The sequence below is a fragment of the Malania oleifera genome, chromosome 4 (genome assembly GCF_029873635.1).
Source record: "Malania oleifera isolate guangnan ecotype guangnan chromosome 4, ASM2987363v1, whole genome shotgun sequence".
Lineage (NCBI taxonomy): Eukaryota > Viridiplantae > Streptophyta > Magnoliopsida > Santalales > Ximeniaceae > Malania > Malania oleifera.
The window spans coordinates 49,080,915-49,099,266 of record NC_080420.1 but is presented as its reverse complement, the minus strand read 5'-3'; the positions used below and the strand labels follow the sequence as shown (position 1 = coordinate 49,099,266).

The 18,352-nt window shown below is 41.0% G+C and overlaps 1 protein-coding gene across 3 annotated transcripts in view; it reads right to left on the bottom strand.

The window, feature by feature from the left end:
• LOC131153456 (uncharacterized) overlaps positions 1-18,352 on the bottom strand; it is a 72,048-nt gene that overhangs the window by 20,879 nt on the left and 32,817 nt on the right. Inside the window, exon 3 of one of the 3 annotated variants that reach the window (XR_009136235.1) lies at positions 17,076-17,547. The exons of 1 other annotated variant lie outside the window; for it this stretch is intronic. The gene's annotated coding sequence lies outside the window, so the exon portion shown is untranslated. Of the gene's footprint in view, positions 1-17,075; positions 17,548-18,352 lie in introns of those variants that run through there. One more of the 3 variants, XR_009136236.1, reaches the window with a different exon arrangement.

The window sequence follows — 18,352 nt, the reverse complement described above, 5'->3', positions numbered from 1 at the left end:
AGAGGGACAAAGGTAGCAAATATCCTGTATAGACTGTTCCCCAAAATCGCTCTCAATGTGTGGCTAGGGCTATACCAAATACTCCAAAATATACTCGCTGTCAAAGTACTACGGGCAGACGAGCCCCTCTATCCTGCGAGTCTAATCATCTCGAGCCTACCTAAGTCCCCTGAAAAACGTTTAATGTACTTGGGATGAATCCAACTCAGTAAGACGAAATAATACTTTACTAGTGTGGTGACAATTAAGTTATAATATTACGGGAAAATCTATTGCTATGTAATACTGTTAATTAGTTCTGTACATAAAGTAACCAAGTAATTTATGGCAGCGACCTACCGATTCTCATGTTGCTTCACAAATAGATCTATTTTTGGCAGGTTTTCAACCCAAAAGGGACTTCTACTGGATCGTCCATAAGCTTGCAACCACCACGTTCTCTGATTTCCTGCTCAAACGCACAGCAACTACAGGACGTTTGCTTTCGCTTGGGTCTTTCCCCGGGTGATACTGGATGGTACAAAATCAACATCTTTTAATCACTCCACCCCGGTTCTCTCCTTTCATTCATCCTTCTTCTTCTAATCGTAAGAACATACTTTAAGATCTTGTGGTCGTAGAAAATGGCAATCACAATTTCTTGCACCTACGGTAATGCCGTTCCAAAGATGTTTCAATACGTGTATACGCAAACTACATCAGTTCAAGATCTGTGGATAGCTTAGTTTCTTTCTTTCAATATTCTTTCAAACTTCCTGGACGCATACCCACTAGGGAGGGAACCGAAAACCATGTCATACTGAAAGGGCTGCAAGATCAATACACAGTCAAGTCCCTCAAGGATGCAAGGGGCACTGTAAAGTACATACCCTCGCCCCCTAAGGGATACACCATACTGGTCTAGTGACTAATTTGGCATTCAGTTCTTGAAAGACATCTGCTCACAGCTATCATCCCATTCAAATCTAGCATTCTTCCTCGTCATGTCGTTTCAAAGGTCCTGCAGGCCGGAGGGATCCCTCAAGCGAACGACGATCGATCAGCTAGGCTAGGCCCCAAGAGAACTTACTCCTGATCTCCTAGCATTTCTTGTCTAGTTGGTACATACCCTATGTATGAAGGACTAAAAAGATTAGATGTTACTATCCAGAAAAAAGGTGAAACAGTCAACAATGTGCAACCTTCTTTTCTGGATGCTTTCCGCATAAGACTCCACGTTAACGTCTTTGCTTGTAGCAATATGGGGATGAGTTACCGGATCCTGGAATTTATCTGCAGAAATGTGTTAGTGATGACAAAACACACTGAAGAAGGACACGTGGTTGGTTTATGTGGCCAAGGTCATTAGTGCTGATAATGTCCTCCCCCTGTTGTCTGTCCGAGGTGGAGGTAGAGCGATGCAGTGCTCCCTAACAAACTCAGGTTGAGGGCCATTACACATGGTATCCAAGCGGCAACACCTAGGCCGGAAGTGTATAGATTCACATCGCCTGGGTTTTGCGGAAATGTGGTTTCGCAAGAGAACTGTGGGTTCTGTAAGTCTTAGGAGAATGTGTAATCTCATGGATGATAGACTTCAAAAGGATATTAGATGTGTACTATCCATTATCAACAAGGTGCACCTTTCGTTTTCGAGCTTTTCCCTAATAACATCCGACCTTTGAAGCAGCTTGACTGGACTCAATATTGGGAATGGGTGCCGCTCCCTCCTGGGAACGGTTTTCTCCAGAAGATGTGGTGATGAGGACAAAACACGACATGAAAAGGACACGTGTTGTGTTCTGTGGGGTCCAGTGCTTAGTCTGAGAAGGCCCGGCCCCCTAGTTGTCTGGGTCCAGGATGAGGAGAGAAGACGCGGCTCCCTGGAGAACCTAGGTTTGGGCGTTACTCTAGACCCATTCACATACTTGCCTCAATCTTGTTTAGGACACATAAATCCGTCGCCATGATACAACATGCCCCAATAAACGCAACCTTCTCAAGCCAAAATACACATTGAAACTGTCTTATGTGTATCCAATTTCTTTATCTCTAAGTGTCCGCAAACCTGCCTCAAGTGCATCCTCATGCTCCTAATAACTCTTTGGAATAAACCAGTACATCATCATAAAAATACCACCACGAACTAGTCTAGTAGTGTGGTGGAAAACTCTGATCCATCAGGTCCATTAGATGGGACAGCAGAGTCATTCACTCAGACCAACGGCAACACAGAACACTTATTGCCCCTAACCAGCTTGTCCTAAGGTCATTCTTCGGACGCTCTTCTCAATGATTCACTTGTACTTGATGTACAGTTGGTCTGCAGTCAATCTTCGAATACACCGCGTGTACCGTGGAGCTAATGGACTGGTCAAACAAGTCGTCGATAAGAGGGTATAGGATACTTGTTCTTGATTGTCACTATACGTTAGTAATCGAATACAGCGCTATAGTCGTACTAACGCATCCTTATAAAGGTCCCGGTCTTTCTTCTTTACCAATAAAACTAGAGACTCTCCACGAATACACTGGTCGTTGACGGAGCCAAGTAGATCTTGCAAACGACATTTTTTCAATTCTGCCACGGGTCTGGGCGGCGGGGCCACAAGCCCGATCTGGTAGGAGTGTCTTTAAATAGAAATCTGTGGCGCATACCTGAAGTATACTAATAGATAAAGTCTACCACCCACGTGCAAATTAGCGATTGGGGTGGCAAGCCGTAGTAACAGGAAGGAAGGTCATCGGGGCCCAACATCTATAACTCATTATACTATAGGCGGTACAAGCAAGATTTCACTTCGATTTTCTGACTCTCCTTACACCGCCACAAGCCCCTGACAACTACTCAGTCAACAGTCTTCTGGCCTGACTAGCTGAAACGAATTGAGACGGGATCACATTGTACTACCTCGCGGACGACCCTAACAAACTTGAATTATGTTTCCTCCCCCGAGATCTAATATCACTTCTCGTGTTCGGCATCTTATGCTGACAAATTGCCGCTAGGCTCATCGCATGCCAAATATAACAGTCAAAGCCCGTGCATGTCTAACACTGAATCAAATCAAGCACACAAAGTCTTGTCCTTGAATATCATTGGACGACCTCAGAGCACTCTAACTATACCTCACTACTCTAAACCCAATCGTTGTAGACCCGAGCAATTCACCATTTAAGGTGTTTGGGTTTCAGCCCGCATAATACTTTACCACACAGAGCAGAACCCCGAAGACGTCGAACGAGTGCGTTACTCCTGAATCAAATATGCATGACACTTTAAAAAGAAAACATAACACCTATACCTGTCACACGTGAACGTCACCCGGCCGCTCAGCCTCACCCGTTGTTTGCGTAAACACCACCTGACTGTAGTCAGCTATTTCCTCTCTAGAGAGCCCCCCATGACCCCTGGTAACCTCCTAGGAAAATGGGGCTGGGAGCTAATAACAACAATCTGGTGGGGTAGGGCAATCTCGCACTTGTGCCCCCCCCGATTAACCATGCTATGGCAAAACCAGAAATACCACACCGACTATCCTGGTGGTGGTAGGAAGTCCGAGCGCCATGTGCCTCGATCAAAATACATAAGCATCGCAGCAGCCATACCGGCTAGCGTCGGACACTACTCCCCACATTTGCCTCCTACCGAAACAAATCCTGACAGACTGGAGGACGCTGGCCTATCTGCACCTTCGAGTTCTCCTGCTCCTACCTCCGCCTCTGCACATGATTACCTCGCCTTCATTGCCCGGGCTATGACCCTGCTGGTAGTTGGTATCTCGCAGAGATCTCTTCCTCTGTTCCTTTTACTTCCCTGTATCGTAGACTCTCACCACTGCCGAAGGACTGTCCCTGTCGACTTAACTCGCAAAGTCCTTGATTCCCCAACACCATCCACCTTCTTGAATATGCCTCATGTCGTCAAGCCATCTCTCTCTCTCAACGAGGTCTCTGCCTTCCTCACCTTATCTAAGGACCAAGTATGTGGTGAAAACAAATAAGACGTCAGTGGAACAGTTTTCCCCCCCTGCTGTACTGCAGGACGGATTACTGGTCCCCTACCCTCAGACGTTAGGAAGAAAACTCTGTCTACTTTAGCCTCCTGACAATAGCTAGAAAATACCTATCAAGACCATTCTTTAAAAACCGAGTCCCAATGTATGTGATTTGGCTCTAGGAAGGGTCACCCTCTACACTACTACTCTGAACTGACTACGCAATAGTTTCCCTGCAGTAACCACCACGTCTTCTTTCCAGTCTATAGGTTTCGCAGGAGGCACCGTTCAAGTTCCAGTAATTTCCTCGCCGTACACTGGTAACACGTGCCAGGAACTGGTCTCGGTCTCACCTGCATCTGTTCTCGGACGGCTATGGATCCACGGGGATCCACGCAGGCGGGGCGAGAATGTCATAGGATTCACTTCATAACTTCTCTTAGTGCAAGCCTATGACCTGCAGATGGACCACTCTCTGCTCATTTCGCGCTCCTAGCGATCTCAGCATGACCTGCTTGAGTTCCACGCTACGTAATACCCATCATAAGAATCTGTTCCCACTGGTACCTGATTGTCTTTGCTCCATCCCTGCCACTACGGAAGGGGGCACTATTTCCCCTTCTAGATCCGTCCTGCCGGAAAAATAAGATTTTGCAGCAACTCTGTAATCCGAACCTCATAAGTACCCACCATCCTCACCACTTAATTATCGTCCATATTGCCCGTAGCTCTCATTTCTAATCCCAATCCTATAAGTTCTAGGAACAACAACCTCGACATACGTTACTATAGGTTTTCCTAATAAATTATCACCCAGGAGAAAACAAACAAAAACTAACACGGAAGTCTTACCCGTAACGGCTACACTGCATGACTAACCTTAAATCTTTTCCTAGACTCGTGTACGTTCCACCCCGCATTTTAGAGTCTACAGAACCTAACACCTAGGCTCTGATACCACAAGTTGTTACGCTTCTCAAATTCCACATAATATAAAATATGTAATATAATATATAAATAAATTCCAAATTCCGCTCATTCCCTACGCTCAACAGATTCATAAATACACCTTGACCCGTGGTACCTATGGACAAATCAAACACAACACCGGAACCTATGCAGCAGGAACATATAATCAATAGTATTATATACACAAACAAATCCATATCATTACACAATACCAAAGTCACTATATCCATAGTATTCCCATATATATACTCGCCAAAAATAAGATCTAGGGAACGTTTACCATGTTCCTCAATTCTAACTGTCCCTACACACAAACTTCCCCTTCAAAAAAGGGCAATAAACTCTCTACGACACAGCGGGGCTTTTCCACTGCCCCTACATCTGAGGCTCCTGAAAAGTTTTTATAAATTTAAAGGCGGACACCTCACAGTAAGGGAAATAAACTCAATACTAGTGTGTGGCAAACATGGTATTCATGTTTTATATATATAACCATACAAAACATATCCGGTAACTGTTTTGGTCAATCTAGGAAGACAATAATATATTATATATTTTTTATATATATATATACTCACATCATCGGTAGAACATACTGCATTTTCATAACAGTCTCATCCAAAAATAATGATACCCTAAAACATTCCTAGTAGGTTTACTGATTATTGTCATGTATTACCCCCACATGACTTTGTTGCGTGGCCGAAGGCGGGATTGGGCAATGGTTGGTTCGACCACTGCCAAGTCAATGATACAGTTCTTTAAGTTCGATGGGTCTGCCAGACCTGGTATTAGACAGGGGCTACGTGATCACACCCTTCTTAAAAACCACACAACCCATCCAATCTCACCCACTCCATACAGTGACATTAACACAATATCATGATCACGAGATCATGGACACTAGCAACGGTACCAGTGCAAGTGTAGCCGAGACCAAGCCAATCAGTTTGATATCATATACATATAATGAAACTGTGATACATGGATACTCTATCACTAATTTTCACATTAATCATATCATATTTTGCATAGATACGTTATCATGAAAATCTCGGCCCGTACGAACGCCGGTATTACCATGTTTATCCAAGGCTCGACCCGATGTCGAAAATCATAGCACAACCTGTACGCAATGCAAATCACATCATAGAGCCCCATACACTGATAAAATTCGACATCATGCATAACCGTACGCCATCAAATCACACTCGCAATGACCCGTACGCAACAAATCACATTATAAGCATAGGTCCATACGCCGCAACATATATCTATATATATAATCTTCGGCCCGTAATTAAGACAGTACACCGTTTTCCCTTTATAAAAATCCATAGCAGAAGCCCTTCCAGAAAACATAATTCCATAACCTTTTATACTCATTCGGCCACCTTAACAAAAATAGATTTTCCACGTATTCAACATCTCATCATTTAACAGTATTTTCCCCCAATATACATCATTATATATATATTAAACATATTTACTTTCAGAAATCAAATACTAGAGCTACTACATTTTTCTCACAAATAAACTATCTTTAGTAAGTTATTCCCCTTACCTGACCTACTACTGAAAAGCCCCCAAAACAATCTAATAGATCTACTCTTAAGGATTTCCCCAACCATACACTTGAAATGAAAACTCCTCAGTATTAAACTTTAAATTCAGTATTTTCCATGCGTACATGCATTTCTTATAAGTAATTACCGCAATACCAAATTTGACTTTAAAAGTTAACCTCACTCAGGGATATATTTCCAACTAACTTTTCCCAAAGATTTGCTTTTGGCAGGATTTGGGAGAACTTCACCAGTAGCCTCATGGTGCCTTCAAAATCCTTTCGATCCATGAGTAAATTTGGCTCGAAATCGAAGAGGAGAGAGAGAGAAAACCATAGGGAAAAAGGGGAAGAAGAGGAGTGAAGCCGTGCTTAATAATGAATTTTAAAAATCCCCGGATTAAATATTTATAAGCAGAGTGGATTCGTCGCAGATGCCACGTCATTCGGTCGACGAGTCTTTCACTAATTTTGTCAACGAAAATTTATATTGCGTCTCAAAAATCCCCCTCGGTTTTCCTCATCGAACGAATCCTGTCTTCTCTTCTTCAACGGATGTTCTTAAGCCCTCGTCGACGAATCCCCTGTATTCATCGACGGTCTCTGGGTTTGTTCATTTTCTCTTTATTATTTAAATTCATATTTATTCGGGTATCGGTCATATTCTTGTGTTTTATAATTTTTTTCATAATTTGTTTTATTTCAATTGTATCTTGGTCTCATGATTGAACTCTTTATGATTTTGTTTAGTTTTCTTTAGTGTCAAATTATGCTTTTGGTTCACACTTAATAGTTGCAATTTTACATCTCTGTTTTATCACTTGAGATGAACGAGTACTTTGTTTCATGCGTTTGACATGTGAGGAGGGAGGAGTGACACATTCCATGCCATGCATGACAACTGGATCCTATCTTCCATCCTTCCAATTCTCCCTATTTCATCAACTACCCTCACATCATCTACTCCACCCGGAGAAATATTAGGTAATCCAGTGTATACATGAACTCTAATATTATTTCATTTTTGTCATTTATACCAAATAGTGCTTAATTTAATAAAATATAATACACTAACGAAATCCTGCTAGATCTGTTTATCGCGCCTATTTCTTTGTCTTTAAGACTATCATTCGTCGCATGCATATCTTATCGTGATAACAATAGAAAATTGCAACGTCTGGTATAAAATCATTATAAGAGTTTTATCTTAACATCAAAATTTCAATAAAAAATTGAATTTGTTTTATATAACACAAAGATTACAACATGTTTATATCAAAACTTATCAATTAATTAGTGATCATTGGATCTTTCAAAAGAATAATCAACAAATTTTTTTATAGTACAATTTTAGTATGTTAAAAATAAAATAAAAAAAATAAAAAAAAAAAGGAGACTTGCCTTGATAAAATGTGAATATTATTTGGGATTTGTTTGCTGTCCGGTGTGATCTGCTAGCAAGACGGAGGCTTCTCTCTTGCGATAGTATTTTAGCAACCTATAAAAACTAAAGTTTCAATATTACATCACTAATATGCGATGACATTAAAAAAAACAACACAATATATATATAAAAACAAACCATGCATCACGCACTGCGCGCACACCCACACACACAAATGCTAGCTTCCCTGTTTAGTTAAAATTCATACTCCATTCACTTGGCACAATTTCCACTTTGAGACCCCACATAGTATCTATCCTTGATGAGAAATTATTAATCCATGTAGTAGAAATTGCATAAAAATTGGGTTGTCACTTCATATGTGTACACATTCCTTTTGTTTACATATGAGACACACGTTCTCAGGTCCACTTTTAAATTGTGTTTATCAGAAGTGTGATGTTATGATTCACATAACAGAGACACCAATTACACAAGTGGCACATAAACACATGAGTGGTGGAACGTTCCTATACATCTTCAATTTGGGAATGATATTAAAGCCGAATTAACCATATTAATTTAAACTTTCCTATAGACATTTAAAATCTTCGAAATTCAAAAGTGATGTAATTGAGCACTCCTAACTTAATAAGTTACATGGACTTATCCTTGATTTGCGATCCTTTTTTGCCCCTACTGCAAACCCCTTTTCTCAATTTAGCCTCGTCTTCTCAAATCGGCTGAAAACACAAGACTCAATTATTTCTAATAGTTGATACGCTACAAATGTCATATGAGCATTGTGTGTCTTAATATAAGTATTCAACATTTTGTATCTATCCTATGCAGTGTCCTGGGACGGATCCCCATGCATAGGTATTTACAGTACATATCCATATTATTGTGTCTAGTTGATATAGTAGCCAAGATACTACATAATCCAATAATAGTACTTGATTTACCAGTTAGTAATTTAAAACCACAAGTATATATGGTCTCGATATAATCACAGGCCAAACTTGCCAAAAGTCCCTTTTTTTGTTTGCACCAAACCTACCAAGACAAACACATTGGGGCTCGATTCATCTTATACTAGATACTAGATTGATATTCCAATAAAAAATTCCTTACCCTATGTTTGGCTAAATTTATATTTGGAATTGTATTAAACTGGATAAAATTTGATAAAAGAGTAACTAAAATTTGTCTAAAAAATCATCTAAAATCAAATATGAGAATCGAAACCAAAAACCATGCTTCCAAACCAATATTAATTATTTTTTTTCCTTATTTATAATTAACCTCCTAAGTGATTCTCATTAGTCTCTTCTTGATGACCGGACAGTCTCAAATATGCCCGTATCCAAATTCACCCTGGAAACTGATTTCTTTAGCAATCCCTCACCACTTTCAGTTCATCACAGCTCTTTCATATTCTCTTCGTGGCTAATCACGCGAATACAACACCCTTCTTACTTGTCATCCTGCATTATCTTGTTTTCCAACAGCGCCTCTCTAGACGTGTCAATACGCTTTTCTTGTTTAGCAAGAAAATTCAAACGAAGAAAAAATGAATTTTACTTTCGTTGTCATGTTACGTGCATATATATAGCTCCTTTATTCGAGGTAATTTTTTTTACCGATTGAAGGGCCTGGAAACCATTGGAAATGTGGACGTCGACCATGTCGGCACTGTTGGGTTTTTTACCTATCAATCAATTGATGAATAAGATGAGTAAACAAGCACACACACAAAATTGACACAGGAGTTACGTGGTTCGGCCAAATTCCGGCCTACGTCCACGGGAGCGAGGGATTATTATTTGCTGGGAAAAATAAACAGAGAGGAGGAGGAGGATTCCCTCAGCACTCACTCAACTCTCTCTTATCTCTTACTGCACTGCACTCTGCACACTCTGCACTCTGATTTACAACACCACACACACATGTATATATACACACAAGCGGGAGCAAAAAATTCAACAATGGGCGGCCGGAAATGTCAACATTTCCGGCAAAGCAGGTGGAGCCGGAAATGTTGACGGAGCAGGGCAGCCGGCGCCGTAGATATTGAAGGAGAGCAGCAGCCTTCTGTTGACTGGGTATGGATCCATCAATTCTCCCCCTCCATACCCATAGGAGGAGAATAATATGTTAATCTTCAATTGACATCCATCCCAGCTATATCCCTACATAGCTGGAGCTTCTCATAGGTTACTCCCTTTGTTAACATATCTGCCGGATTTTCTTTAGTATGAATTTTGACTAACTTCAACAGTTGTTGTTCCATCACTTCGCGTATCCAGTGATAGCGAATGTCAATGTGTTTTGTTCGGGAATGGTACATTGAATTCTTGCTCAAGTCCAGTGCACTCTGACTATCACAATGTACCTTGTATTCTTCCTGTTTGACACCTAACTCTTGAAGAAACCTCTTTAACCACAACATCCTCCTTCCCAGCTTCCGCTGCGGCAATATATTCTGCTTCTGTTGTGGATAGGGCAACACACTTTTGCAATTTTGACTGCCATGATACAGCTCCCCCTGCAAAGGTGAACAAAAAACCTGATGTGGACTTTCTTCCATCAAGATCACCAGCCATGTCTGCATCAGTGTAACCCTCCAAGATTGGTTCAGCTTCCCCGAAACATAAGCACAATCCCGATGTACCTTTCAAGTACTTGAGAACCCATTTCACAGCTTCCCAATGGTCTTTCCCTGGATTGGAAAGAAACCTGCTCACAACACCTACAGCGTGGGCAATGTCTGGTCTCGTACATACCATTGCGTACATCAAGCTTCCAACTGCTGATGAGTATGGGACTATTGACATTTTCTTCCCTTGATGAGTGAGACAACTTCTTGCTTAGCTTGAAATGATTAGCCAGTGGAGTATTTACTGGCTTGGCACTTTCCATGTTGAACTTTTTAATTACCCGTTCAATATACTTCTCCTGTGATAACCATAGCTTTTCTGGCTTTCCTGTCGCGACTGATCCTGATGCCTAGGATCTGCTGAGCTGGGCCTAAGTCCTTCATTTCAAAAGATTTAGACAACTCCATCTTTAGCTTGTTGATCTTTCTTGTATCCTGACCAATGATCAACATATCATCAACATAGAGTAGTAGGATGACAAGATTACCATCAGGAAATATCTGAACATATGCACACTGATCTGCTGCAGTCCTCTTGTATCCGTGACTCACCATGAAAGAATCAAATTTTCTATACCACTGTCTCGGTGCTTGCTTAAGACCGTAGAGACTTTTCTTCAACCTGCAGACTTGATGTTCTTTCCCTGGAACTTCAAATCCTTCTGGTTGCTCCATGTAGATGTCTTCTTCCAAGTCACCATGTAAGAAGGCTGTCTTCACATCCATTTGTTCAAGCTCTAGATTCATCTTGGCTACTAATCCGAGTATGACTCGAATTGTTGTCATTTTCACTACTGGCGAAAATATCTCGTCAAAGTCAACACCTTTCTTCTGTTCGAAACCTTTGACGACCAATCTGGCTTTATGCGTCACAATTTTTCCACTGCCATCTTTCTTAAGCTTGAACACCCATTTGTTCCTTAGTGCTCTCTTCCCTTTGGGAAGTCTTACCAGCTCATACGTTTGATTCTTATGTAAAGAATTCACCTCTGCTTTCATAGCTTCTATCCATTTGGCTTTGTCGGTATGAGATTGGACCTCTTGGAAACTTTCTGGCTCCCCCTCATCAGTGAGTAAAAGATATTCTGATTCTGGATATCTTCTCGACGGAATCAGAATACGACCTCTTTCAGATCTTCTGGGCTCAGCTTCTTCTGGAGGAGGATATACCTCATCATCTGACTGCTGTGATGATTCTGCAATTTCTGGTGAAGGGGGTTGTTGCTCCCCCTGCTCAACACCTTCTACATCTGTTTCCAAAGGATCATCCTGCAATTCTCCATGGTTTGTGGGAGAATATGATAGTGTAGGATCTGTTACAATGACAGGAGCACCGTAACTAGGCTGGTTAGACTTTGTTTGTGGTTCAAAGTCCTCAAACACCTGGTTTTCATGGAAAACCACATCTCTCGATTTGATGACCTGCTTCCTCTCTGGATCCCATAATCTGTAGCCGAATTCACCATCTCCATAGCCAATAAAGATACATGGAATGGACTTCGCGTCGAGCTTTTGCCTCTGCTCATTAGATATATATGCAAAAGCTTTGCACCCAAACACTCTTAGATGAGTGTAAGAAACTTTTCTTCTGGTCCATTCTTTCTCTGGAATTCCAAAGTTAAGTGGTGCTGACGGTGATCTGTTAATAAGGTAACATGCGGCACGAACAGCTTCCCCCCAGAATGGCTTAGGTAATTTAGCCATACTGAGCATGCTTCTAACTCTTTCCATAATGGTCCGATTCATTCTCTCAGCTACACCATTATGTTGTGGGGTACGTGGGACCGTCTTTTCATGCCTAATACCACGTTCAGTACAGTATGCTTTGAACTCGTTGGAAGTATATTCGCCTCCATTGTCTGTCCGGAGGCACTTCAATTTCTTCCCTGTTTGCCTCTCCACCATAGCATGAAATTCCTTGAAATATTTAAAAACCTGGTCCTTTGTTTTCAGAAAATATACCCACACTATCTTGAAGCGTCGTCAATAAAGGTAACAAAATACCTATTGCCGCCGATTGATTCTACTTCAATGGGTCCGCATACATCAGAATGTACCAAACTCAATGGCTTTGACCTTCTCTTCATAGAGGAACTAAATGAAACTCTATGCTGTTTCCCAAATAAGCAGTGATCACATGGGTTTAAGGCAATACCTTTTGTGATTTTTATAAATGCCTTCTTCGCCAGTGTAAGGAGTCCTTTTTCTCCTACGTGTCCGAGTCTCTTGTGCCATAGGTTTGGTGATGCTTCATCTTCCACTGCATTGATGGCATCAGTACAAATCTTCACCTGCGTTTTGTACAATGTGCAGCAAATGCGTCCTCGTGCTATTGTCAAATTACCTTTTGATAATTTCCAAGTACCTTTCCCGAAGTAGCTTTCATAGCCCTGTTTATCAAGGGCTGCCCCAGAAATAAGGTTTAGCCGAAGGTCTGGGACATGTCGCACATCCTTTAATGTTATGGTGCAACCAATATTGGTTACAATCTGCACATCTCCGATTCCCACGATCTGAGAAGAACTAGTGTTCCCCATCTTTACTGTACCAAAATCTCCAGATTTATACATCGTGAAGAATTCTTTGTGAGGAGTGGCATGGTAGGAGGCTGCTGTGTCTACCACCCATTCAGTGTCGTGGTTCCCAATATGACAGCATGCATCTTCATCAATAGAGAAAACTGATATATCTTGAGTTAAGGTGACCGAGTTCTCACCTTCCTCCTTCTTTTGTTGCTGGTGGCTTTGACCATGATCCCGTCGAAATTTTCGACAATCTTTCTTCATATGGCCTTCAATGCCACAATAGTAGCACGAGATTTTCCCTCTCTGCCAACTTTTACCATCATTGAATCTGCTGCGATCCTGGGATCTTCCTCTAGATTTGCTTCTGCCTCTACCTCTACCTCGACTTCTGGTACTGGTACTTTCTTGAGGTCGGCCTCTGGTTTCAGTAACAAAGGCCTGTGACTGTTCTGCACCTGTTTCTTTTCTCCTGGCTTCTTCGTTGAATAAAGCATCTTTTACCATCGCCATGGTAAGTTTGCCGTCAGGAGCTGAATTGCTGAGAGTGATGACCAATGTCTCCCAGCTATCTGGTAAGGAGCTAAGAAGCAACAATGCTTCTGCTTCATCGCCAAGATCCATCTTTACTGATGAAAGCTGATTTACTAAATTTTGGAACTCACTAGTATGTTCAGCTATAGAGGTCCCGCCTTTTAACTTCAGATTAACAAGCCGTCTCATTAACATGGCTTTGTTGCGGGCAGTCTTGGCCTGGTACATGTTTTCCAGCTTCTCCCAAAGGCTATAAGCATCAGTCTCTTGTGCGACATGATGATATACCTTGTGGTCAATCCATTGTCTGATTTGACCAATGGTCTTTCTATTCATTCTTCTCCAATCGTCATCTTTGATGGAATCTGGTTTCATACCTTTATAATCCAAAGGGTCTGCCAGATCCTTACAATTAAGGAGATCCTCCATCCGAGACCTCCACAGAGTGTAATTGGAGGCTGTGAGCTTGATCATAGTACCCGAGTCTGATTCCTCCATTGATTTTAAGCACTAACTTGCTTGTACAGAAAAATTGGGGCAGAATCTCAAGAAACCGAATATACGGTTGCGTCCGGAACGGTCAAAAACCCTGGAAATGACTTAAGTTGTTCGAAAAACGGACCTGAAATGGCCTTGAAAGGCCTGGTCAAACTTTGGTCAAAATTGGTCAACGGGTGCTGACGTGGCGTTTGACCGGTTGCTGACTGGGCGTTGACGCGGCCGCTGACGTGGACGCTGACGCGGCGTCTGGGAGAGGGTTGGAGGCGGGTCGGATCTCGAGCACGGATCCGGGTCGCGGTCGTGGATCCGGGTCGCGGTTCACTGTGCCGGGTTACGGGTCGGGCACGCGGGTCGGATCTCGCCAATCGGGCGAGGAAGACGCGTGCAGGCGCGTGTCGCCGTCCCGAAGTCTTCGCCGGCGCGTGGGGGCGCGTGGGGCTTACCCTGGTGTCCGTTTGAGGCTTGGTTTACACCGTTGGAATCGTCTCGAGCTGAATTGCACAATGGAAGGCTCAATTTGGGATTTTGAGCAACTTCAAAAACTGGGAGAAAATAGAATTTCTCCTCTGTTCACCTCTGTTTGGTGAACTCCGGCGTACCTGGACGCTCTGATACCACTTTGTTGGGTTTACCGATCAATCAATTGATGAATAAGATGAGTAAACAAGCACACACACAAAATTGACACAGGAGTTACGTGGTTCGGCCAAATTCCGGCCTACGTCCACGGGAGCGAGGGATTATTATTTGCTGGGAAAAATAAACAGAGAGGAGGAGGAGGATTCCCTCAGCACTCACTCAACTCTCTCTTATCTCTTACTGCACTGCACTCTGCACACTCTGCACTCTGATTTACAACACCACACACACATGTATATATACACACAAGCGGGAGCAAAAAATTCAACAATGGGCGGCCGGAAATGTCAACATTTCCGGCAAAGCAGGTGGAGCCGGAAATGTTGACGGAGCAGGGCAGCCGGCGCCGTAGATATTGAAGGAGAGCAGCAGCCTTCTGTTGACTGGGTATGGATCCATCAATAAGCAACCGATTTTTCTTTTTTATTTCTTCAAAAATGTTCCACTGGAACTGCCTTTGAGTGAAAATCAAAGGTGTATTTTGCTTCTAATAGCCTTTACTAATTAAAAGTTTAGAATTGCCAGAGTGCGGAAGATTGATTTTTTTTTTTTGTAAGATAAATGTAAAATGATGGATTTTGAACTGATCCTTTTAAAACTCTCATCGGAGTTCTTTATAGCCAAAATTAAAAATGAAGGAATGAGAAAGGTTGGGCAACGGAATAATTATAGTGATCATTGGTGGTATGGGGGCGGGTGTGGGACTCACAGATGGTGGTGGCGGTGCAAAAGCAGCAATGATTTGTTGATGCGAGGGAGGGGAGAGCTGGTGTTGGTGGTGCGGTTTGGCAATGGAAGTGGCGATCGTGGGATGATGACAGTGATGGGGCTTCACTGTTAGGCAATTTGTAGCTATTAGAGCAACGTGAGTGCTAATGGCAGCATATATAATTAACAACTCTAAAAATTTTCAAAATTCCAATGAGTTAAACATCGAAATCATACCCCCCCTAAACAGTAAGTCCTCTTCAAATCATTCCTTAAGTTTTTAAAAATTTTGCTATTCTAAACTTGAATTCTTCATAATTTTCAAAAATATCGTTCAACTCGCAAATTTCTTTTAATATTTACAAAAATATTATTCGGCGTGTTTAATTCATGATGAGAAAATGTGATCTCATAAACACTATATTGTCATGCTTATTTTAAAATTGAAAAGCAATGTGACCATACATAGTATATTCTAAAAGAATCTCAAACAAAAACATTTTCATTGACATCTCATTCTCACAAATATGTTATTCCATGAGGCATCTAACTATCAGTTTAATTTCAAATTCACATAAATTTAGAGTCAAAACTCAAAACTTCATTCATAAACATGAAATTAGTGCTTGCTCAGGGTGTTTTAAAGTGATATCTTAAATTTGCAATTTTGAAAAGATATTTTTTAAAATGACACTTCAAAATTTCAATCACTTCAAAATCCTTGAATAAAGAGTTCGTGTCCAGACGAAGATTTCTAAATTTTGATCCCGATCAGTATATGCTACAGAAAATACGAATTTGGAAGCCTTTTCACAGCCACCACACCAACGCTCCGATGGCAAATATGAACCAGGCGAGCTCCTCTACTACAACCCATCCCCAACGTTTAGGATTTGATCATGATGTACCACAGAACAATGCAACGCTTGGCTTTGTAATTTTATCGAACATGTGGCATGCAAGCTAAACTTCTTGCATGTAAATCCTACATTAATAATGAGAAAGACGCGGCATATTCATCCTCTTCCTGCAATTCAGCTGACATTTTCAATTTTTAAAAAACCATCATCATCAAAATCAAACTAAAGAAAATGACACTGTTGATGCCTATAAACCCAAATCCCATTGACCACTGGTTTCAATTCAAACTCAACTCACGAGCTTGAATAAGCCCAACCCCTTCTGATCTTAATCAAAACAACTTTTTCTTGCCGTTAACCTCAATCAACTCATTGATTTCAACAAGTGAAGCATCCATGGTCAAGATGCTAAGACAAACGACAGCACAGGATTGAGAGGCAATTTTTAAGGAAGACACAAGCACAATTGAAATACCAATAAACAGCATTACAACACTGAGACAGCAAAGACGAGCAGCAGCAACAATGACAATAAATGATGTGGGACAATTCCACATGGCATCTTACAATGAGCTGCGGGTGAGGGAGATTCACAAATAACACTTAATGTTGGTGTTATTTCAAGAGGAGAAGAGAGTTTTGAATGTAAGTCTCCTTCAGAAATTCATTGAAATTTACAATGTTTTTCTCATTGTATATACAGAGATTTTGGCTACTTGGTATTGAAATGCCTTCAAAAATGTAATAACCCCAAACAATATTATCCAACATTAGTAAAATTTTTTGATTAATAATAACAAGGGCATTACATAAGAAACCCACCTGAGCCATCCAGCTTGACAACAAAACTGTACCAATAAAACAACAAAGCTACCCTAAAAAGATGAAAATAAAAATAAACATTCAAAATAACAAACCTCCCTATCTGTTTCTCACAAAGCATTCATGAGTCGCAGAAATTCATGCAGCATTTTGATCCACCGTGACAATATTAGAGGACAGCCAGGAAGAGGTTAAAACATCGGATCATTGCCCAAAGCCCAGCAGCCGCACCAAAATAAGGCAATGAGCCCACAAAAAATCAAAAATGAAATCAGGAGACAGCACAAAAGGATTCAGTCATATATAAGACGGCTGCAATTCAACAATGTCCCCTCTTGATATGCAACAAATACAGCCCTTGCCTTCATCACTGTCCCACTAGAAAGCTCCAGCTATGGTCACGAATGGCTGGGTTAGATACCAGAATGCTAGGTTAATATAGGCTTTTAAACAACGGACAAATGTATAAATGGGGAAAATTTTGCATACAAAAATGGAATTAAAAATAATAATAATAATAATTAAAAAAAAATTCACTCATATAAAAGTTAATATTATTCCATCCAACATAGAAAGTAATAGATTGACATTACAATGATGAATTTGAGAATAGTCATCTCTTATCTATTCCATGTTATGGATTCAAAATTTTTTACAAGGTCATTTGCTTTATAATGACAGCACATTTTCCTTGTATTTTGCATGGGAATGTCTGTTCCTATTGTTGTCCATGTTGGATGGAATAACATAAACTTTTACATATCATACATTAATAAAAAATTTTACATGGTCATTTGCTTTATAATGACAACCCATTTTCTTTGCAACCCTATTGTATCCCTATCTTATGAGCACTCAATTCTTAGCCGATTTCATTCCCCGAACCAACATAACCTCAAGATTTTGCCATATATAGCCTAGTTTCACAAACTGATCACCCTTCCCTGCTGAATAAACAGCTTCAACCAGCTCACAAATCTTCCTAATCACCAAGATTGCCTTTCAAACAAGTCTTAATACTGAATCAGAGCAGGCCCAGTATTTAAACGGAAAGAAAGTCTAACACATCGAAACAGCAGGAGATCTCTGCCATAAGAGTCAACATATCAAACTAGCAACAGGTCTCAGTTATAAGCCATACACTTCTAACAAAATCATATTTCATATTCTCCACAAAGATTTCTGATAACATTGGAGCAATAAAGAGAAATCA